At 34.7% G+C, this 25,078-nt stretch overlaps 2 long non-coding RNA genes across 2 annotated transcripts in view; one reads left to right on the top strand and one right to left on the bottom strand.

The window, feature by feature from the left end:
* The window catches only part of LOC128868037 (uncharacterized), a 68,874-nt gene extending 44,953 nt beyond the window's left edge, over positions 1-23,921 (top strand). Inside the window, exon 3 of the long non-coding RNA XR_008455050.1 lies at positions 23,861-23,921. This is a non-coding gene — a long non-coding RNA (uncharacterized LOC128868037). The remainder of the gene's footprint in view (positions 1-23,860) is intronic.
* Positions 23,774-24,484, bottom strand: LOC128868036 (uncharacterized). The gene is made up of 3 exons (XR_008455049.1): positions 24,224-24,484; positions 24,014-24,142; positions 23,774-23,952 (listed from the first exon to the last, which is right to left on the bottom strand). It is a non-coding gene; the product is annotated as an uncharacterized LOC128868036 (long non-coding RNA).
* Between the last annotated feature and the right edge of the window lie 594 nt (positions 24,485-25,078).

Consider the following 25,078-nt stretch of genomic DNA (forward strand, 5'->3'; position numbering starts at 1 on the left):
GCTATCTGCTCCTCTACCTTATTGGCGAACTTGGGTTCGATACGGCACATCCAGCACTTTTCTACTTCCTCCCTAGCTTATGCCAGTCTTTCCGCTACTGCTTGCGTCAGATTGGCCATGCCATCAAGTCGGTCGCAGATCTTGACCGCTGATTTGAATCGCGACTTAGCTTTCAACTCCTCCTTACTTAGCTTTACTCTAGGTTCATTCGTATTGTCTGAAATGGCACCTTCGAGCTTACCGCAGAGCAAAGTAAAGCGTCTTATTCGGCGGTATTTAAACTAGCTGTGCTTTCCAGGTTCGAATCTACTTGAACGATGGCACTCGCAAGCTGCATAGCGATTTTGGTATTCGTATGTATATTTGTGTTGGCGGTAGCAATACAACCACTCTAATCTGCTCCCATTATAGTAGAGGTGTGGCCGCTGGCGACACAGCTAATGTCTTTACTATTCCCGCCGGTAGTAGCAGCCTCTTCTCTCACCGACGTTTGGGTTAATATCCTAACCCGTGTTTTTCCCTTCTCTACCTCCATATCAGTTTTTATTTCAGAGATCACGAGCCCATAGCGTTTTATTCATAGCCGCCAGGACCCTCATTAGCAATGATCTTTGTGACCCCCCGACCACCTCTTGGGATAACATATAAAGTTAGTCACCGCGGAGAGGAAGGAAAGGTCGATCTTAGCTAAAAATCACCTTTTATATAGCAATCAGGTAGGACTGGTTAAACCTAACCTCATGCAATGCAGACAGTGGTGCCAATTGCCTAGTCGGCGCCCACGGGGAGGAACTAGTTAGGAGACTGTTTTGCCAACCTAACTAGTATGTAAGTCTGAAATACATATTCATGTTTCACCATTTTAAAGTCTTTTACTTTTTATGCTTATATTAGTTGGAAATTCTGAATACTAGCATTATTTGGATGAGGTCAATGATTTAAGTAGCTTAACAAAGTACGGAATAAAAGATACTTAACAAGTCAGTATTTTTCTAAAGTCGTACCGGCACCCATACATGCATAAATGTATTCAGAATGAGGCTACCCTTTGTATGCAGATATGAGGACATTTAAAATTTTATTTATTCAAATTTCCGAGCAACCAGACAATTCTCTTCTAGCCCCCTTCTTTTTCCTCAACCATTCACCAAAAAATTACGGAAAATAAACGATAAACAGAACTACCACATTTTGAATGCAGTATCCAAATTACATTTTCACAACCGCTTACGCACTAGCACGCACTGCCAAGCTTGTACCGCATTATTCCCATGTGTTCGAGTATTACAACCGCAGCCACATATTATATTTGAATAAATATATACATATGTTTATATAGTTGAGCGAGGTCAGTACTGTCTGGTTGGTGAAAAAGGGGATCTAACAAAAAAATAATTAACACCAATTTGATAGACTTAGCAATGGCTTATCGAATAGAATTTAAAGAAACCACTTTGCTTTACGGGAACTTAAGCTTTAATTGTAACACAATTTACCATACATAATCTCAAATTATTAATCTTCAATTATGTATAGAATAATCTTTATATATAAAAATGAATGTTTATCTGTATGTCATCGATGAACTCAAAAACTACTGGACCGATTATTATAAAAATTGGTATATATATGTATTTTTCCATGAAGAAGGTTAGTAGAATATGCTCATTGATGCCACTCGCCACCAGTTGGCGCTGCAGAGTAGCAACTTCTGCCCCGTTCAACCGGTTGTCAAACATGTTCATAGATCCCACTGAATTCTTGAATTCGCTTGATTTGCCAGGCATACCGCCGCACATTCTTATATTGAAAATTGGCGTACCCATCATTCTTCCTCGAAACATAAATCCACCACGACTTTGCAACGGAACCAGACTCTCAGTCAAGAAAATTATTAACAAGGTTATCGAGGCAACAATTTTGACTGGAAAATGCAAAGGTGAAGACGTACTGTTGCCACGTATCCCAATGATCCCGACAGATATGCCATTCGAATTCAAACGTTTACAGTTACCGGTGTAACTCGCTTTCGCAATGACTATTAACAAAGCACAAGGACAATCGTTACAAGTGTGTGAATTAAATTTGGAGAATCCATGCATCTCACATGGACAGCTCTATGTGGCTTGCTCACTTGTCGAAAAACCTTTTGATTTATTCGTCTACTCATCAGATGGAAAAACAAGAAATATTGTGTATCCCACAGCCCTTCAATAAACATCGAATTGAAACTAAACTTTGTAATTTCACAATTTTTTCGAATCAAACAAAATCATTAAAATGGTTTAGAATGAATTGAATATTTGTGTATTGATTTTTCTTTAAAGTTATTTTTCTTAAATTTTGGCGTAGCAACGTGCGCCGGGTACAGCTAGTTGGTAATAAATTGATATTAGATGCAATCCTGTGTAGTCTGTCCAATAGACGCTATTCAATAAGAAAGTTAAATTACAGCACAACGAAGGAATTATATTAAAATCAAATAGAGAAAAACAAAACAACGAATTTTGAATAAAAATATGTTTTTATAATAAATTTCCCTTAATAATGATAAGTACTCATTAGAAAACCAATACTCAAAAGGAAAAAGCAGTGCTGGAGTGAGCGGAGGGAAGTCGCTGTGCTTGCCTTATGGCCGGCGGGCCAATTAAAAGGTCAAAAAAATCGATTTTTTTTTTTCCTGAAATCAATAGCTTAGATATTCAAGAACATGAGACACAAATTTTCAGAGTTAAATTCCAAGTATTTGCAGAGCTACAGAGCCGAGCGTAGTGCGGCGTCGAGCAACCGTGCGCTTATTGTTGTAGTTTGAAGCGCGTTTTCTCGGCTTTTCATTTTCACGATTTTACCTAATTTATGTACACGATTGCAAAAAAACTAAACGAGCTATCCATTTCATTCAAAATGCGTTATCTTCAGTATTGTTTTCTCTTCTATGTGAATTTAAAAAAACATCCAAAAACTTTTTTTAAGCGACTTTTATACCCAGTTGAAGAGTTTTTTTTTCCCTGAAAAACCACTTTTTTTTCTACCTTCCCCAAAAATTCGAATTTTACGTGTTTCTCCCAATTTTCTTAGTTCACATCGAAGATAATTACTTCAAAATTAATAATCTGTTTTTTTGTTTGTTTTCAGATGAAAATTGCAAGTTGTATCTTGTACAGAAGTTGGATACTTCAGTGGCAAGGCGCTCTGGGAATCTATTGATAACTCGGCTTACAATATATTGTTGGAGATTGCACAAATTTGTTTTTTTTTAGTTCAAATATATATTAAACTATCCCCAAAACTTCATTTGGCTAATTGTTTTTTTTTCTCATCCTACAACGCTTCGCGAAAACTACTGAATTTAGGACATCTAATTGGCAAGAGGGAGTGCAGGAGCTCTGTGGGTTGCAGAAGAACGCTGCTGTAACTAAGCCTTTACATAATAGATTGTATATTCTATATGAAAGAACACGTGATTGATTGGAGCAAAATTTATCTTAATTTAATTTACTAGCTTTCACAATGGCCTTAGAGTTGCATTTTGTTCTAATGCTCGAAGGTGCAATAGCTGCTGCCTCCTTAAATTTCACAAAATAGCAAGTTATCCTTCTTTTCTGAGATAAACCAGGCTGTTAAATACAAAATATCTATTATAAATCCATACAATTCGTGCTAAAACTAGGGTCTTTTTCCTTTTCCTCATTTTTTCACAAACAAAAGCGACCGGTACAATTTTTTTTCCACCGGTAAATACTAATTGTGTCAGCTAAATTTTATGTGTGGGAACACCAAACTCAATTTAAATCTTAATTGCCTCAGCTAATTGGTATGTTTGAAAATAGTCTTAGGGTCAGCCTTTGACTGATAGATCAGTTTAATTAAGTACGAATGCCCAATTTCAGACAGTTTATCCAATTTAAAAATCTCCACAACTATTCTCGCTGTAACGTTGCAAATATTTTCAACACAGCGTTAAGGTGCAATGTTAATCATCAGTAATGTCAGAACGGACAAATTTTATTACTGAAAGATCGTTACATATCCATAGGATATTGTGAGAGTCAATTTCATGAAACTTGAAGCCAAAGAGATGTTGCTGCATATTTTAAGGGCTCTATAACCGCGTTTGGTATATAAATTCTGTAAATCGAGCTATAAACTGTTCACACTGTAATGGCCAATTCACGTGAGGCCTAGATTTATCTCATTTTTAAAATAAATTTCGCATTTTTCCTGAATTTCTTAAAAGTTTCCATTTAAGATGGCAGCTACCAAATTCTCGATAATCATTTGATTGTATGGAGAATACAGCAAGCATGCATGTACATAGCTAAATAAAGTGCCAAATTTTGTAGCGCGCTTTACAGCGTTTGAATTTGACAAAACTTAACTAACGGAAGTAACTGTATTATAGTTGCCGTAAACCCCGTCATCTGAGTATAACTAAAGTTGCACCGCCACTGCAGTAATATATTTATAGGAGTTGCGTACGCACACTCATACATTATTATGCATACATACATATGTATGTGCATGAATGGTAAAGCAAATGATTTTATTATGCCTGAAAGCCGAATGAAACGGATATGAATACTCAGCGGTACGAGTTTGTGGTGGAAGGGTTCGGCATTATCCAACTAATAAATGGCAGTAGTGTTAGCCACAGGCAACAGCCGGCAAAATTAAATTTAAAATATATGCTGCCGCCATTAAAAAATATTGTAAATGCCATAATAAACGGTATAGTAGCGGTGAGAAAATGTTTTATTTTCAAGCTAATTTAACGTTTCCATCCTGTATAAGCAGATATCCATATAAATTGCGCATACATACATATGGATACTCGTACGTAGATGCATTGAAGTCAAATAATTCAAAATGACGGTAAAATTGACAAATATACCAATACTTTCAAAATAATATATTTAATTGTACATGAATACAGCAACACTGCACATTTTGTTAGGTTTTCGGTCACTCTGGAGTGCAAGCATTCCTCAAACGAACTATATACTGCGATTGACTTGAGAGTAATCGCGCAAGCCAATAGAAAGTGGTATCTGACTACTAACTGCAGTGTCTGCAAAACGCTCTGGCGAAACCGAATCTTAAAAAGAAAAAATGTCTGCTTGTTATGTTGTTAATGTAAGTGTTATAACGGGTCACTGGGCTATTGACACCCTAGCCAGTATAATGAGTGAGCTACACCTGATGTGATTTCTGCAGAAGCTGTGGAGATGAAAAAGAAATTGAGTGGGTACAACACCTCCTCTCTGAATGTCATGCTCTTTAAAGAAACTGTGTGTGTATCTTGGCGATTATTTCTTTGAAAACCTGGGAAATTTGCACAATGTCTAATTGAAGGGACTAGTTCCCTTCTTAAAAAAATCTAAGTGCTTCAAACACTTAGTTAGCAGATGGAAATCAAATTCAGGTATCACAATGGGCCTTAGGGCCACCGAGTGCCTTGTCTTAGACAAGCAACCTGGCTAACCTAACCTACATAAATAAAAAGAATACAAAAGAATACAATTTAAATATGAATTCAGCAAACTTTGTCTGCATATACAATAATTTGCTTGAAAACAAAGTTGATATTTATGTGTAGGATGTACCCTAAAAGGCATACATATTAACGTGTTTAAGTGGAAGACCCTAGCAGCTAGTACTCCATAAGCATTTAATAATAAATAAATATTTTCTTGTTAACTGGTTACTTCTACTATCATTTATTTCTCGACTACAGTAGATTCAAACATTACAGTTGTAATATGCATGAGTTGCTGACAACCGCTACATCGTGATACAATATCTTCCTTTTTTATTAGAGCATGCCTAGTACGCTAAGTGCCACACATGGCTATAATGTTAGCGCTTTTCCACCATCTGAATTAAATTAAAATAACGACCATATATAAGTGCTTTAATACTCCCTTTACTCTTCCTAACATTTGACCAAATAATGGCCGTAATAACAATAATGAAATATTGTACGCACTCAGCCTATTTAATAAATATTACGTACATTTTACTAGCAAAGAAAAAAATTAACATTTTTAACTCCCAACTACCCTCCACTTACAGTATTGCGCATAACCTAAGCAGCTCCTTTACTGCAGCTGGAGACAAACTTCTATCCCTGTTTTAATTCATTTACTTTGAGTATACTTGCGCTAATTCGAATTTGATTAATTTAATGTAAGGTATTCAATAATTAAATTTAAAATTCGTGGTATTAAAAGGAGCTTCATAAAATTCTAGTTCTAAATAACTTTAACAAATTCAAACTATAATATTTAGAGAACGTTTTTTTCCATTATCCATACTGAGCCGCTCAAAAGATTGGGAAACCTTGCGCTCATTAATGAATCACTCAACCACTCAATCAGTAACTATCTCAATAGTCTTTTCAAGTCAAATGTACTATAGAGCTTTTCATTTATTATGTAAAAGGCCTTGACAAAATGTGACATTTTCTGGCCGGCTTAATAATTGATTGTTCACTAATCAACGTCTGAAATTCATAACATTCGAGTTGGCTTCCTTTTATTTCAGGAGAACTAAATATAAAAAATCCTAATAAACGAAAACTTTGCATAACTACTAATAAAATGTCTCAGAGTAGAGTTTTGCTCCTTAAACCTTTCCTCACGAATTTCTGTTTTTTTTAACATCATTTTTTTGATCAATTGGATGGAGAGTTACTTGTATGCAAATTTGGGCAATGGTGACATAAACTTTTGTTGAAGCAATATTTCTTTGATTTTGATGAAAACTACTTCATTTTTACATTTATATTTACTTTTACAATTATTTAAAAAAATCCTCAGTCAAAAAGTCTTGTTGAGTTCTGAAAAATAAATTGTTCCTATGAATACTATTCCTGCAAATATTTAAAAAATACTTTACTTAATCTGCCACTTTCTGCAGACAAAATAACTACTGTTATCATTACGGGTCATCAAACCCAAAACAAAAACAACGGTGCGTGTAACCCTGTACACATGCAAAATTGCTCTCAGACATTGTTAAGGTCGAATGAGTTAAATATTTCGCTTAACATATCAATAAGACTGAGATCGTTTCTGACTCGTCATCAATAATTTAAATAAATATCATTTTATATTGTAACAATATTCAAGTGGCATTGTCATATTCAAAATGCCATTGAATTTTAGAAAAAACTAGCTCTAACCCGCGGCCCCGCTCGCGTAAGAGTAGTTTTGAGGGATTTAGGATATGTATATAAAAGAATTACAAACAATAATTTCATAGAAAATAAGTTTTTATTATTATCGTTGCTATGCCTCGTTGAATAAAATGAAAACAACCAATCAGAAAAATATCAAGCAAAATTATTTTTATTAATTTTCTATCTCTAACCGCTTTTGAACTTTGCATTTGGGTCATAGTTGAACAGCTTATGCGGATTATGAAGTCTAGAGTGTGCTATAAATAGTGGGAAATAGGAAAAACTAAGATTTTTTAGATTAAATTTAAGCAAATATTCGATTACACAGGTCTGCAAAAAAATGGGTTCGGAATGTTCTATAAAAGTGTAGTGTCATTTTCGAAGTAATTTTTTGCGTAGAATCCGAATCCGGGGTTTAAATTGCTCTATCACGTCAGGACTTTGAGATATCCTAACCTAAAAGTGCAAAAAACGCTGTTTTTGCTCATTTTTGAGGTTATGTAGCTACGAAGATTTGCTCTTCATAAAAAAGTAGACGTGGTATTTTAAATTATAAGTCTTCCTTTTTTAAATGCCGTTGAGTTTGCTCAAGAGACTTTCCATTTCAATTGATTCGGGTCATGTTCTTCGATTTCGATGTAACTGAAATATGTTGTTCTCTGGTCAAAATAATGATACACGTATTTTTTTGTTCGCCCGAAAAAAATTTTTTTCAAGAGTTATCGGCAATTTTGTTTTTCGGCTCAAACTCGATTTTTTTTAATTGTCTTGTATAAGAAACATTTTTTTTAAATGCCCACAACTTAGTCAAAAATGAACCGATTTTAATAATTCTGAGTCCAAAATGATCGTAATTAATTACACGAGCGACTTCATGTAGAAACAATTGCAAAAAGGTAGTTGAAAATTTTTTATTTAGCAAAAAAAAAATTGAAATTTTTTCGAAATTCAAAATTTCAAAAAGTGTATTTTTTTTTTTATAACTTTTTCCAAATCAAGAGAACACCTCAAACTTCAATTAAGCTGAATGCCCAGTAGCTAAAATGAGTTGTTTTTGAGTAATGAATTTTTGAGTAAAAACCCTGTTTCGCACTTTTTGTTTTTTGCAAAATAAAACATTTTCAACTACTTTTTTGCAACTGTTTCTGCATGAAGTCGTTCGTGTAAGTAATTAGGATTATTTTGAACCCAGAATCATTCAAATCGGCCTGGGGGCTGTGGGAAGAGAGTTCCATCATAAAAACATGCCTATAACCTTCATTGGGCGAAAATATGAATGTATAAAAATGTTTACGTATTTGATGTTGTCGTTTCGTAGTGATGCGCGGACAACGTACAGATAGATTGCATTAGCAGAAAAAGTTGCTTAAGTTATCTACAATACTGTATCAAATATCAGTTCGTACGTGAAGCAAACGTACATTTCATGAATGCATTGCAGAGCTCATATTTCATTGCTTTTTAGCACACATCAATTGCTCGTGCTCGCGTTTCAATACATCTCAGGCGCAATTTTACGAACATCCTGTGACCTACCGGGTTGATATGCCAGTTTTGTATACTTACTTACATACAAATTTCCGCTCAGCCCCACTTCCGCTTCATCTTAAAATACTCTCGTCTCGAGTCGTGACTGACAGTCTTGCAATCTTCTATTTAGATACTTATGTATTGTACATACATACATCCGTACACACATACATAGATGCATATATCCTAGATATAAAGCATATAAAAACAGATTTAAGTTTCGTTCTAAGTGTTCCCAATTATGTTGCAGCATTTCGTAGCACCACATGTGCCGCACATACCAATGAGGTTTGCGTCCGCCGAAATCACATTAATACGAGTATGTAGTATTCCGTATCCCCCTGCAGTTTGAGTCATTTGGATAGCTCCTTCGCAGGCGAAATAGAGTTGTTATTCAATAACAAATGTTTTTTTTAATAAAAATAAATGCAAAGTGCGAAAATATTTGTATGCACTTGGATGTAGGCATATGAATATGGATTAAAAATAGCTGATGCTCATGATCTACATAGGTACATTATATTTATTCGAAGCTCGAGTATCACCATGACTAAAATTACAACATGTTTCCCTTCTTTCAATCACCTTAAGTTTAATATAAATGAATTTATTTATTTTGCTAAATAAAAATAGTTTCCGCATACTAAGTCTCTTAATTTTATAGCTCAGCAGGCATTAGTTATTGTGAAAAATTGTCTTTTACGTTCAAAACTAAAACTGTTTAATTAACTTTAGGAGTTAGGAGTACCTAAACGAGTTGCCTGATAAAGCCACTCTCTACTTAAGAAATAAATTTAACTCAGCATTTCAAATGAAGCATTTTCCACTGCCTTGGAAAGTTGCTGAAGTCATTGCAATACCCAAACCTAATAAAGACGCCTCTGACGCTTCTTCATACAGATCAATTAGTTTATTACCATCATTATCTATACTTTTTGAGAAGCTTATACTTGATCGCCTTGACCACATACTAAAGGGGGATTTCAACAATAGAACAGGTACATAGAGTAACAAATAAAATATTGTCAGAAATTGACAAGAGAAATACATGCGTTGCTGTGTTTCTTGATGTAGCGAAAGCTTTCGACAGCGTGTGGCACAAGGGTTTAATATTTAAACTTAAACAGTATCTTCCACGCGACTACTATTTGTTAATGAAAAGATGTTTAGCAAACAGATACTTTTATGTGAAATATGGAGACAAATACTTTTATATTATACTCATGGAAGCCGGTGTACCTCAGGACAGTATACTAGGGCCTGTACTATATGTGCTGTACACAGCTGATATTCCTTTGCCTGCAAGTATCGACATGATAGCAACTTTTGCAGACGACACCGTCCTATTGGCAACTCATAACACCTTAGAAGCAGCAACAAGCAAGTTACAGCAGATGGTGAAGAAGACACTAATATGGGTTAATACTTGGGGTATACAAATCAATAGTGGCATACAAATCATAGAGTTTATTCTAACAAGAAAGTGGGACACAAGAATCTGACAAAAAACAATTTACAAATCCCGATAGACACCAAAGCAAGATACCTTGGAATGAATGTTGACTCCAAACTTCTCTGGATAGAACAACTATATTGGCTACTTGGCAGGCGCTCGAAACTGTCGTTGCTGAATAAAATACTTATATACAAAATGTGATTGTGCCAATCTGAGCATACAGCATAGAAATATGAAGAACTGCAAGTAAAAGTAACATTAACATTTTGCAACGACTACAATAGAAAATACTCAAACCTATAACTAATGCACCTTGGTATGTCTCAAATAAAGATATCCATCGCGACCTCAACATCGATGCAGTAGCAGAAATCATCCGCAAATGCAGTACAAATCATATCGTCCGTTTAATGAACCATACGAATACTGACATGCGACAACTCCCATCAGCAGAAAGGGCAAACTCCAGCCGGCTGAAATGGCCAACCCCAACTTAGCTGATAACTAAAATAATTTAAAGACATGTACATTGTAAATACACTTGTAAACTCACACAAAAACTTAATCAAAATGAAATATTGATAATGATTAATGTTATGGAATCCAAGCTGTAGAAAGAATTACTTAGTGCCATACGCCAGGTGTAATTAATAAAGGAGGCAAAAAAGAAAAAAAAACTTTAGGTATTGATTACGCCGGAATTTCGAAAAACTTAAAATCACTACAAATTTGGCGATATCCGATAATTGTTCTTTTTTTAATAAAAACAATGTCATCATGTTGCAACTTAGCTTATCAGGCTAATGGCGGTATAAATGAGAAATAAGCGTATATAGCCCTCTTGAAAAATTTGTATTAGAAAACGATAAAAGAAAAAAACGAGCTTAGTCTAACTTCTGAAAAATATTCCAGGCTGGAAGGTTTTTATAAACGTATGCCAGTTATGACACACATTTAGATCCCAAACGTTTAGAAAATTATTATCTTGTGTTAAGTAATTTAAAATAAAACTAAGGAATTTATAAACCAAATATAATATGATAAAAATTTAGGCATAACATCTTTGGATATTGATTATTTGTCATCTCATATACACATAAAATTTAGTCCGAAAATTACAGATTATGAATTTTAATTGAACGTTGTTCAAATAACATTGCATAAAATATATTATGTTTAGAGCTAAAGTTTTAAATATCAAAAAAAAATTACATACCATATAAGAATTTATTAACTATCATTTACCATATGTATATATATTCTTGAGTATGATCGTAGGATAAATTAATATTATAATATAAACAGTTGATGTCACGTTATGTAGATTATGTACGTAAGTTTAGAACTAAGCATTGTCATGTAAATTTAGCTAAATAAAAGCTCTCTTGTTTCTCAACCACCACCAACCACCACCACTGCAACTTTGTGAACAACATCAAGACGCACGCCACAAATAAGAGAAGGAGTTCGGCCATATACCACAAAAATGGTGTAAGCACCAATTATATATATATATATATATTGTAATAACTTATCTACGTTGTTCAGAGCTGATGCTTTAAAAGCAGACATACATTTCGGCATTGAAGACGAAAGTATTAAAGATACAATATTTAAATCCTCTGCTGGTTGTCGGTCTGCTCTCTAAGCATTACAATTTATGGATTGACCCTATTGCCAGTGTCAGACCTTTGCTCACTTTGAACAATGATACTTGAGTTCAATTCCACCTTCCTTCTTGTAACTCCAAAAATGCGAGTTGTCAAATGAATATTCACCTTACTGTTTTTTATTTCTTTTATTTCTTCATTACAATGTTGTGTCTTCCTACAAGCAGTCGTTGCCTTTGGTAGTGGAAGGGTAGCCACCATGTGAATTGTCATAAGCACCAAATAATAAATTTCTATTTCTTATATTACTTTGGCTGCATCAGGCACTGATATTGCAGCTTCTTTTGCAAGCATTCGTAGATATGAAAGTAAAGTATACGCCTGGGCAAACCAAAATTGCGCAACTTTTCGTATAACTCAACCAGCCAGCGCAAACTATCAACAACAAAAACTTTAAATTAAATGACGGAGTTTATCCACTTCATTCTTCCAAATAAGAAGAATTTCGAGAATTTTGCATTCCATTCAACTGCAGAGTGCAGATAATAAAAAACGCACTTACATCAAGAACGGCGATGCAGTCACAATTATAAACAGGGTGTTAGTATGGAGTAGTGAAAACGACTAACAAAGAGAAATCTATGCAAACTATGATTATTTATTTTAATAAATACAAAATTCTATTTTGAGCAAAAGTTGTTAGAGACGCATCAATTAAATTGTGCCACGTGCTGTTTTCATCCAAATGTACTTTGTTTAAATTTATATTACATACAAATTTTTTACTGCTGTCCGATTCTGTTCATACTTTTTATTAATAATATACTACTTAGCATTAACTTGATAACTGTGCCACTGAAGCAAAGGGGAGAAAATATATTGGAAGGCGTGGTGCAGAAATCGATAGGAACGCTCTTTAATGGAGAACGCTGGACCGGAACAGAAAGCTTAAATAACCCAAGAGTGGTTACGGCGAAGTATTTAAAATTTTGTTCAAGTAAGTCATTTTTAAATATTTTTGACTAAAACGTATGATCGGAGTTAAAGGGGTTGGCCTGCAAAGTTCTCCAGCGGAGTTCGAAGAATCTTAACCCAGCACTTTTTGTAGCAGGATCATCAATGTCATAATCACAATACGCGGACTATTTTAGGCCACGCCACTCCTTTAGTTCATTTTGTGTGACGTACTTTTGTCCCACAAATGGAAGGCTCTACCGTTTGCATCGAACTCAGAATCAAATATCAGCTTGTTATTTAAGAATACGATTGACTTTGGCAGCCCCTTAACACATCACCTATTTAAAACAAATATTTACTATATTTAATTATAAAACATCTGATTTTATTAATTTTTATCAACACAGATTCATTGTTTATTGGCTTAATCTGCTAAAATTTAATCAGGCATTTGAATCAAAAGTTATTCTTACATTTTCCAACTATTTATTTATTATTAATGAACAAATATATTATATATATATATATTATATGTATACCCTTTTTGGGTGTTTGGTCGAGCTCCTTCTCCTAATCGTGGTGTGTGTCTTGAGGTTATTTCACAAATGGAGGGACCTTCGCCGCCCCCTAACTGCAGATATTTTTTTTATGATTCGATTTTTCTTGGCAGAAATATACCCGACGATTTGCCATTGCCGGCCAAGGGGCGACCGCTGTTAGAAAACAACTTTTTCACTTTTTCTTCTTTTTGGTATTTCACGGTGACTCGAACCTTCGATTCTCACGCACCAATCCATTCGGCTACGGCGGCCGACCCAGCTCGCTTCGATTTACAATACAATGAAAAGAACTGCCCCATTATCCAACGTAAACAGTATACTTACAGACTATACAACAGATAGACACAAGCAAAAACCTTATGACAAGATTTTTATAAGATTTTATAAGATTTTTTATAATTCTTCAAAGTAGACTTAGAATAAGAAAAATTAAAGCCTGAGGAAGCAAAATAAGCATTAAATTGAGCTAACGGCTTAGCAATACCCACAAAAATAATTCATTACAACGGAAAATGCGAGAGGCAAAATTAAAATAAATTTTATTTAGCAGATACAGACACTCTATTGCGCCCGCACTAATATCAAATCCAAACACATCGATTTCGAATACCTCAACAGCCACCGCCTGTTGGGTCGGCCTAATTAAATCTATCAAATAAATAAAAGAATGTAACCACTTATTTTCGGCGTCCAACGGATTCGCTAATAGGAAACCAATCATACATCTAATCAGATCCTTGCTATATTAAATTGCCAATTGAAAAGCAGCATAGGCTTCCTGTCCGAACACAAAAACTATAAGTTCTTAGGAAAGTAGTATCAGCACTTTCTTCTATAAGCAACAATTCTTGAAAACTAAGTTTCGAAGTATAAGAGAAACCCTTGGAAAACAGCTTTAAGAGAATGCAGAATTTTTAGAGAATGCAATTTTTTAGCCCATTGAATTTTGATATAAAAAGTATAAGTTTTAAGTGACTCACAAATAGCGTTGACTTTGTCAATTTTTTGTTTTGCTGACGGTCTCGTAAATTTTATCCATTTAACATATTGTTGGCATTTTTTTATATGGAGCAAAACACTCAACACTGTTTACTATTGCTTGCCAAGGGGCGACCGCTAGTAGAAAAGAAAAGAAAATTTTTGTGTTCCATTGACATTACGGATTTTTAAACCAGCCAGTATTGAATGGTTAGGTTACGTTACGGTGGCTGCTACTATTCATGAGGGTGTAGAGGCGCCCACTTAGACCTGGAGGCCCATACCACAAGCCATTTGACAGTTTACTCGTATGTGTTTGTTCATCTTGCAGTAGAATATTCAATAAAGATGAAGGAGCAAAAAAAAATTAAATGCACCCTTTGAAAGCTAAGGAGGAAAGCCATCTTAAGAAAACGTTTGCTTCCTTTAACTGCTTGGTATACAGAAACTGAATAAGTAAAAGTATTTACAAACACATTTGCTCGATTACTCCAGCAGGCCTTAGTTGATCCCCTAAGATAGAAATAAAGCCATAAACTACGTAAGTCAGACAATTAGTAGATGTGAAGCATGAGGAATAAAATCATCATCTTTGGTGTTGGAAATAACTTAAATCATTTCAAAAATTAAAGAAAAAAAAAACAAAAAACAGCCATTTCGAAAATTACATTGCAAAAGGACATTTATCCTTTAGGGCGTATAAAAACGGGATCGCTTATTTATGGTTTAAATATAAATATAAGTAGATATGCATCAATACGCACTCATCCACATGCATACATCCACAACAATGTAGGCTTTACTAAATCACATTCATATATTTTTATGCATAAAGATTCTTATTCTATTAACCTTCGGACACATTGGGCGGTCAATCAAGATAACGTGTCGCCAACGATGCATCCGTTGGTTGCAATCGAGGCCAACAAGCAATGAACGCAGTCGCCACAATTTGTCTTACAAAGCAAAAACACTGGTGATGTGTGCATGTGTACTGCAACAAATGGAATGAAGTGAAAGATACTTGAACCTTTCAATGACGACTTGGAAAAAAGCCGAACTTTGCGTTGTGAAATCCTTGCAAAACAATAAATTGCAATTATTGCCACTTTTGCGACTGTAGCGACTTCGGTACAAACTTGAAATGACTTTTCGTTGCTGAAAGTGCCGTTTCTATGCCGGCAGATGTTTCGATTTACTTTTACCAAAATATTTATATTTACCCAGCAGTCTGTAATTCATTCTAAATGCCAATTGCCCTATTCTACATGAATCGTACATGAATCTATGAGCCGTTATTTCGCAATTTCTTTAGTTTTGCTACCACCAAGATGAAAGTATTTTTAGAGTTTCGCTATTTTTAGTTTTTTAACATTAAAAGACATTTCTGTATGTGTGAGGCTGCTGCTGGTCCTTTCAGACATGCAGTTATATACGTGCCTTTGTGCAGTTAGAGCTGTGCGCAATTTTTTGCGCTACCGACTCTACACCCCACACAGCACGCCTTTATTGGTGATGCGGTGAATCCTTTTCAAATTCGGTGATTTGTGTATTTCTGCACCGTTAAGTTTCGAAGCTTGTGTATTTGTACCGCACTTGTACAGTTTTTCTCTCTCATTTATTTCCTTTTTGTCTTCCATTGCATTCACAACTTTTCCGTGCTTTGTGGTATTTACATTATTGCATTGATGTAGCCAAAAGCAAAAAGTCGCATTGCAGCAATTCCTCGTTACGCCTTGCCAACTTCCAAGCATACATAAAAAACAACACACACACACATCTAGATACACAAGTACAATTTTCATTTAGTATAAACTTTTAGGTGTTTAGGACTTTATACATGTTTTTTCTCGAACGTCTGTATATCTATAAACTCCAAATTAGCTCAAATGAAATTTGGTACAACATAAACTAGTGATAAATTTCTATACGATATATGGGATGAACTATGAACAAAGAAACCCCAAAAAACTTATTGGGCAAGTAAGAAAGGAAATATTGTGGAAGGTTATTAAATCAGAATAATGTGAGTAAAAATAAAATTTAACAATAATTAGATATATCATTCATACATGTGGATCCAAGTCCACCAAGGATCCACCGTTCTGAGGCTGTACACTTCTCTAGTAAGAAGTCACTTAAAGTGTAGTCACTTTAATGTCGAACCCTATTTTGTAATCAGCATTCAAAAGGCTGAAAGAGGGCAGAAAATATTTAGAAAAGACGCATACATTCACTAGAAGACAGAAGATTATGTGCTTCTCTGCTCCTTGGTATAGAGCGAACACAAGCGCATCATGCATGTACAAGTATATTAGAAGTGAAGACATTCACAGGGGCCTGCAAATTTCAATAGTGAATGTACAAATATTGCAACAAAGTAAAGATATAAAGTTAAACTCTACACATCTTAATCACTTTGCAAAATCTGTTTTAAGCGTATCAAGTAACACCTGACTATGTAGAAATGAGTTGTCAGTTCAGTCGCAGATTCTAGGGCAAATTAAATAAATAAAGCATATACTAAGTCAGTGACATAAGGAGTACTAGATTTAGCTTTCAAAATTTATTGTTTGAGTCTAAGTATTAGAGAAGATTCAATGATATAAATATTTCAAAATCGCATTGAAAACACTAATACCATTCGGCATGTTTCTAAGGTAATTTCAAGATAAATAAATAAACTGGAAACCTTTTTTCGAAAGCAAGAAAAACCACTCGTAAGACAATGTAAACATGCAGCGTAAACTGAACAAGAAGTGCGTTCAAAAAAACATTTTTCAAAACCATCAAAGCCTTGGTAAACTGTATACCCTTCTATTAAACAAACGCAGGAATAATAGAATAATTTTGAATGGCTGCAATATTGTAATTGTACGGAAGTAACAAAAACATTACTATTTAAATTGAAAATATGTATCTACATATGAACGTTTGGACGAATAATAAGTTGTTTACATGAATAGCTGACCTTTCGAAAAATCTAAATATGTATAAGTAAACCTAAATAAGTCATTTAAATCGATGAGCACATTTGAGTATACTGTTTTACCGGTCAAAATTGTTCGAACGGCGGCGGGTAGTGCAATATTTTGTCGGGCTATTTAACAAAGTTTTCTTTTATCGAAAAAATGTCCTCCCATATATGCCGACATTAAGAAAATATTGTCATACGCCCTGTGCAAATATTTCGCATTTCATATGAGAATAGATAAAAAATTCTATAATACAACGCTTCCACAAATTTGAACAATTTTATGTTCATATAAAACTAGCAACTCGCCCAGCTTCGCACGGGTATAAAATATATACCCTATGTCACTCACTGAAAAAATGATTAAAATCGATCCAGTAGTTTTGGCTTATTCATTATTGCCCGTGGCCCGCACGCGTTAAATTTGGAGCATGAAGATTTCCTGCTATCTTTGGGATATCTAAATTCATATCCTATATTTTTGCATATTAACTTTTTGCATTTTTACATATGTATTTATTTTACTTTTACAACAATTATTATATTACAGAATGTCTTTATATACAACGTTCATAGCCTTCTTGTCATTAGACAATACAAACATATTTTCTCTAGAGGTTACTTTTGAAAGAGCGACATACAGTTGGCCATGTGAAAAACAGTCAACACTCAAATCTAAGCCTGCAACGTTGAAGGTTTGACCCTGAGATTTATTAATGGTCATTGCAAAAGATGTATTTACCGGAAATTGTGAGCGTTTAAATTGGAATGGTAGATCCGATGGTATCAGAGGGATTCTCCGGTACCACATCCTGTGAGTATTGTGCACTCTATTATGAAAGTTTTCAGTGATTTTACCAGCAAACGCGTGCCATTGCAAAGTTTAGGTGGACTTAGGTTTCTTAATAAAATAACAGGGCAACCTATTTTCAGCTCCATTTTGTGAGGAGGGAGTCCAGACGGTTTCAAAGAATTTAGAAATTCTGTAGGAAATTGAACAGCTTCTTCCAAATCGAGAACAGTATCGACCGAGTAGTATATTTTCGTCGGCGCATCAATCTTTGAAATAATCACGTTATTTACTTTATCTACTTGTTCGTTAGTTGGTGACAGAATAGCTCTTTCTTTAAACCAAGATATTGTCTTATAACTTATGTTATCAATGTCTGGATAGACATTGTTGACTAACTCTTAGATGTTGTCTATCAAAACACAAAGGTTTTCTAGGTTAATCCTTCACTCACTTTGTGTTAATTCTCCATTGCCAACTTTTAGCAGCATCTCTGGAAATAGCCTGTTCTCACGTGAAGATGACGAAATCCTCATATTAGTTTTAAGCTCTAATTTATTGACATACGACTAAAGGTGGGATCTTTTTAGCGAAGCATTTATTTCGTTAGCATGTGTTCCTCGAGTCACAACTGGTAGGATTTGACGGAAATCTCCTGAGAACAGAATTGTACATCCGCCCATAGGTGCATTTTTGTTGCGCAAATCGCGCATTGTCCTATCCAGTGCTTCCACAGACGTCTTGTTTGACATGGTAGCTTCGTTCCAGACTATTAATGAGCAGTCACGCATCAATTTTCCTGTATTGCTCTGTCTAGAAACACTACAGACGCTGTTATCATCATCGGTGGCGATTTTCAGCGGGTACTTCATTGTAGAGTGTGTGGTTCGGCCTCTTTCCAAAAGACTCTTTCCAAAAGAGTAGCGGCAATGCCGGATGACGCAACAGCTAACGCAATTTTTCCGGTAGATCTCAATTACTAATTACTGTTGTAATATCTTGAAAAATATTGTTTTTAATTATATGCTGTAAAGAGCCATATACATAGATCTATATGAAAACAACAATGTATTTAAGGTATTTAATTGGATAAGGATTAATGTTGTACCCATTTGTTGAAATCGCTTCGAAAATAAGCTATTAGTTGTCGTAAAAAGTAAATGACAAAAAATGTTATTGTATGGAATTGATAGCAAACTAAACGCGCTCCGAATCAATAAAAACTATTCAAAAACTGTATTTTAATTATGTGCGATTTACTAATATAGAACCTGAAAATAGCGTTTTATTTCGCTGTAAAATTGTATGTACATATAATTACATGGAATTCAGTACATACATAGATACATATGTACATATGTCCGAAATGAAATAATGCGAGCGATTCGTAAATACATACATACATACGTCACCATACGATGTAGTTCAACATTAATGAGGTGTGGTGAGATTATCGCTTAACGCCTGTTGCTTCATTCGGTTGACAGCGAACACACACACAAACAGCTTTTTTTGGAAAAAGAGCTGCTTTTGTTTAAACAATTTTGGTTAAATAACAAATAAATCAATAATTTTTTTGATGCAGAACGAAAGTAAATATTTCAATGTTAAACTCCAAGAAAGTTTCATTTTAATTGGTTCATTCGTTTATGATTTATGGCCGTGAAAACAAAAAAATTATGTTTTTTTGCCACATTTTGACCGATTGCCACGCCCCCTTTATATATTTCTTCACATTATATAGATATAAACCTTCCCCTTCAATCAATCTATCTTTAAAAAAAAACCGCATCAAAATCCGTTGCGTAGTTTTAAAGATTTAAGCGTATAAGGGGACATAGGGACAGAAAAAGCGACTTTGTTTTATAATATGTAGTGATACAAATTATATAAATATATGTATATATATATTAGATGCGCAACTAAGTTCTCGCTGTTTTTTTTTTATGAAAATATAACTTAATTCTGAAAAAAATGGTTACAAGTGAATCATTGAAAGTATTGTCCATCGCTGACTACTCTTTTTCCCACCTTTCTGTTAGATCTCGTATAGCGTCGCGGTAAAACTGTTCATTTTTTGAGGCTATGCACGGATCAAGCCATTTTTTGATGTCTTCATATGAATGAAACTGCTGGTCAGCTAGACCATGTGCCATCGATCGGAACAGGTGATAATCGGACGGCGCAATATCTGAAGAATATGGCGGCTGTGCTAGGATTTCCCATTTCAGTGTTTCCAGGTAGGTTTGGCAACGTGAGGACGAGCGTTTTTATGCTGTAGAATCACTTTTTCATGCCTCTCCGCGTATTGCGGCCGTTTCTTATGCAGTGCTCGGCTCAATCGCATCAATTAAAGTCGACACCGATCCCCAGTGCTGTTTTCGCTTGATTTGAACAGTTCATAATAAATAACACCAATTTGGGCCAACCAAATACATAGCATAACCTTCGCAGCGTGAATATTCGGCCGAGGCGACGACGTAGAAACATGACCGGGCAGTCCTCATGACTTTCTTCTCTTTGGATTGCTGTAATGAATCCATTTTTCGTTACCAGTCCCGATGCGAGTTGTTCACGGGCGAAAAAACGATGTTCCACATCCCTTGGTTTTAACTCATAAGGAACTCAAGTCCCCTGTTTCTGAATCATTCGCAAAGCATGCAATCGCTTGGAAATGGATTGGCGGTAATTCCTAATACTGAAGCAAGCTCTTCTTGCGTTTGACACGGATCCTCATTGAGCAATGCCTCCAATTCGGCGGCTTCGAAGGCTTTTGGCCTTCCTTCACGCGGACGGTCGTCAACATTAAAATCACCATCTTTGAAGTGGCAGAATCGATCTTCGCACGTTGTTTCACCTAAAGCAGCATCTCTATAAACTTTTTGTAGCGCTTGATGCGCTTCAGCCGCCGTTTTTTTCGAATGAAAGAGGAAAATCAACACTTTCCGCAAATTACGATTATTCGGCAAAAAATCACACATTTTCACGAAACCAAAAGTATATGATACCAAAACAAAATCACTAATGTGTCGAAGTAGTTTGTTTACCATATATCTAAGCTTGGTTTTTGACGTTTAGGTTATGCTAGAATCGACTAGCACACACTGCTGGCGGCATCTATTAACAAACAGCGCGAACTTAATTGCGCACCTAAAATAAAATATATATTATATATATATGAAAGATTCTAGATGTAAAATATATTCATTATATATATATATATATAATAAATAAATTATGAAATAAAAAATAAAATTACGAAAGAAGTTTCCCAGAAGATAAAAGATTTTAAAAACAGATCGCTGAGTACTTATCTCAACTGCTTATCAAACGAACGCAGCACTGATTACTCGCTCTGGAAATTCACAAAAAACTTTTCACAGCCAGTAACACAGTACCCACCAATCAAAAAAGAAGACAGTTCTTGGGCCAAAAGCAGTAAAGAAAAAGCTAATGTTTTTGCTGAGTGCCTCGAAGGCATCTTTAAGCCATATGACACATCGAGGGCAGCCGGAATACAGACACTTACCTATGAAACTGATGCCGAAATTCCTCTTACTACGGATTCCGAATTGCTTGTTGAAATAAATAAGCTAAAATCAAAAAAGGCGCCCGGGTATGACCTTATTACTGCGGAAATTTTAAAACAACTTCCTCAATGCACAATATCTAAGTTTACTGAAATAATGAACGCCACATTCAAAGTGCACCATATCTCTATATATTGGGAAACTGCTGAAATAATTATATTTAATAAACCAGCGAAGCCAGCGAATGATGTCACATCTTATCGGCCTATCTCGCCCCTACCAATTATATCAAAACTGAAGGAAAAGCTTTTAGCCAAACGTCTCAACATAATTATTAAGCAAAGAAATATAATACCAGTACATCAATTTGGTTTTCGCACAAAGCACTCTACCATTGATCAAGTACACAGAATTACTCGCATCACTGAAAACGCCTTTGGGGAAAAAAGATGTGCTCTGTGTCCATTAAATGGCGCATAAAACTAAACGAAACAAAATCGGTTCATTTAGACTTCACACAGAAGAAAATAAAATATCTACCACTACACATAAACGGCGTGCAAATCCCGTTTTACAATACAGCCCAATACTTAGGTATGACACTAGATACCAAGCTTAGATGGAATGATCACGTTAAAAAGAAAAAAGAAGAGATTTGCACAGGGCGTATGACAATATTTTCTTAATGTCGGCATATATTGGGACGACATTTTTTCGATAAAAGAAAACATTATTAATTATATATGTAGTATATATTTACATAAGAATCTACTTCCTTTTTTTTAACAATTAAAGTTTTAGTAAAACTATTTTGACGAATTTGTCTACACAGACACACAAAAATTAATTGACGCTCTTCCTCACATGTCACACATTTTCTGAAGCGAGGGCAACGACAACACTCAACGAAAATTTGTCAGCTCTCCTCCTTAGCATCGAAAATTTGAATGCATTCCACATGTATCTCTAAAATGACTGAGGGTTGATTTTGAAGGAATTCACGATTTTGTTTTATTTTGTAGCGAATAATTTGAAATCAAAATTCAAAAATTTGCATTTTGGGTTAATTATAGCTATTTTCGAAGAAATTCGTTCACTTTCTAATGCAATACCTCAAATTAAGACTTAGACTGAATCAAAGAAAGTTTGAAAACATCGACTATCATCTATATCTAGTTTTGGATGGAATATCCGAAATTTACATCATTTTTAAGCCTTTAGATGTGTTTAGATAGCAATTTTTGACTTTGAAGGGCTGGCTACGGTTTCAATGCGCTGTAATCTATGAATCTTTGAACGGCACCAAACAATGCACAAGTACGTATGATACAAACAGAGAAATATGCATACGCATCAACGTTCCAAAAATGGTATAATGCAGAAGCTATATACCGTTCCCTTAGTATTAAAATAGCCTATAAATTTTTTGATGTTTTGAGAAAATGAATTTCAAACTTTTTGTCGAAAGTAGCTCTCACTCAAATCTCGTTATGTCTGTAAATATTTATTATTTTTTGACTGACGTTTTGACCCACATTGTGGAACTAGAATTTGACAAAATTTTGACCACATATAAAATCAACTATGGAGAATCTAAAAATTCAATAAAAAAATAATAGCTTATGAGCACATAGGCTATTGTTATACTAAGGGAACGATACATACAATTTTCTTAGCGCTATAATTTTTCATTGGGAAGTTCATGAAAAGTTCTTAATAAAAAATAAGTACAAATGAATGTTTGGCGTATTTAAAAATCAATACTTTTGGCAAGCGCAGATCCGGATGGCATTTTTCCTTTGCGAGCTTGTCATTTTAATATATTTTAATATGACAAACCTTTAACTAACCGATTAACGAACGAGGTATTACAAAAATCTATTAACACTCTATGCAATAAGCGCTGATTTCAGTAAATGTGATAACAGCGTAAATAAATTTTTGTCGATCGACAACTGTTTAATATTTCTCTTTTTTCAAACTAAAATGAGCCTCTACTCTCTGATGTACTTAAATTCACTATAATGTATATTTACCTGGTTTTTTGTGAAATCATGTTATTAAAACACCCCAGATACATTGAACACCTCAACTCCTTTTCTAGAAGTTCTAACTAAAATACTATCATCAGATTGAACTTTTACTACTGTGGTTGAAGCAACGGCATGTGTATAATATTTAAGTCCACCAGGTACTTACGTACTTACTTATATATACTTTCTACTTTGACCATTAGTTTTCAGCATTAACTTATTCTCCACAACTCTTATTTTAATATTTTCAACCACCTTCTAGACAACTGGGCAGTCGTCGTAGCATCAACGCTCCTCGAGGGTCATAAATCACAAATCTGCAGGTGAGCTGGCGTTTAAAGTTGAACAGAATTCCTGCATTTTAACGGTATATTCGCATAAGCAGTTCATTTTTTCACATACATATTTTTAATACCTTTTTGGATTGCAGTAGTTTGCGGCACTATGAAAGTTCGTTCGTTGTGACACCTAATTGCGATTTGATAAGAAAACGCTCGAAGCTTTCGTATTTCAATATCACAAGTAATGGACGGATGCATGCCACCTGCAAAATCATAAAAACAAATATACATACATAAAAACGTTCTCCGTTCAATCATAAATGGATAAATTAATATTTAATCACCGTCACGTATATATCATCTGCACCAACATACTTGCATTGTAAATGTAGGCATGGCCGAAATTCAGCGCATCTGGTTGAATACGTTATGTGGAGCACAAGCCGGAATCGGTTCGAGCTGTTTATCTGATTTTATTTCATTTTTTCTGTTCAGTGTGAAAATTTCAAATATTAATGGTTTCGTGCGACCGGATGAGGGTCCTCAACGACCGTTGCCAATATTCACGGGTCGGTGGGACTTTCGTCCGTTTGTAAGACCATCTGTCAACTAGTAATTGTTAAAGCTTAGCAATGTGCACATGTGTCATAAATGCAAAAATATGAATATGAATGAATGATCAATTTAAATATGCATATATTATATTTATTTTGTTTTGTTTATAAACAAATGAAGAAATTACTACACTTGGTAATACGCCTACAGTTCAGAACAAAGATTGGAAGAAAAGAAAAGACGATATGAAAGAAAAAGAGAAGACTGGCTCGTAAAGAAAAAGCATTTATTTTCATTCGTTACATGGAATAACAAAAAGCCCAAATTTATACAACAAATTTGCTTTTTAGTTTTCATATATCTTTATCTTCTCTCCTTGCCTACATTCGATAACATTTTGACACGAGGAAAACACACAAACTGCGTTTTAACGCTTGACATCCTCTGGAGTCTCTATATAGGATAAGAACTGCTTGAATCTCAAACAACGATCTTCAAGTATAAGTTTCTTGACTTTTTCGAGGAGGATGGATGAGGAGAGCAGCAACTTCATTAACCGGAAGGATTGTACTTCAAAATAAAAGAAACAGTTTGGAAAAATATTGAGTAGTTTATTTTTTATAGCATTTTTAATTCCGTAAAGT

This window comes from Anastrepha ludens, chromosome 6 (assembly GCF_028408465.1).
Source record: "Anastrepha ludens isolate Willacy chromosome 6, idAnaLude1.1, whole genome shotgun sequence".
NCBI lineage: Eukaryota > Metazoa > Arthropoda > Insecta > Diptera > Tephritidae > Anastrepha > Anastrepha ludens.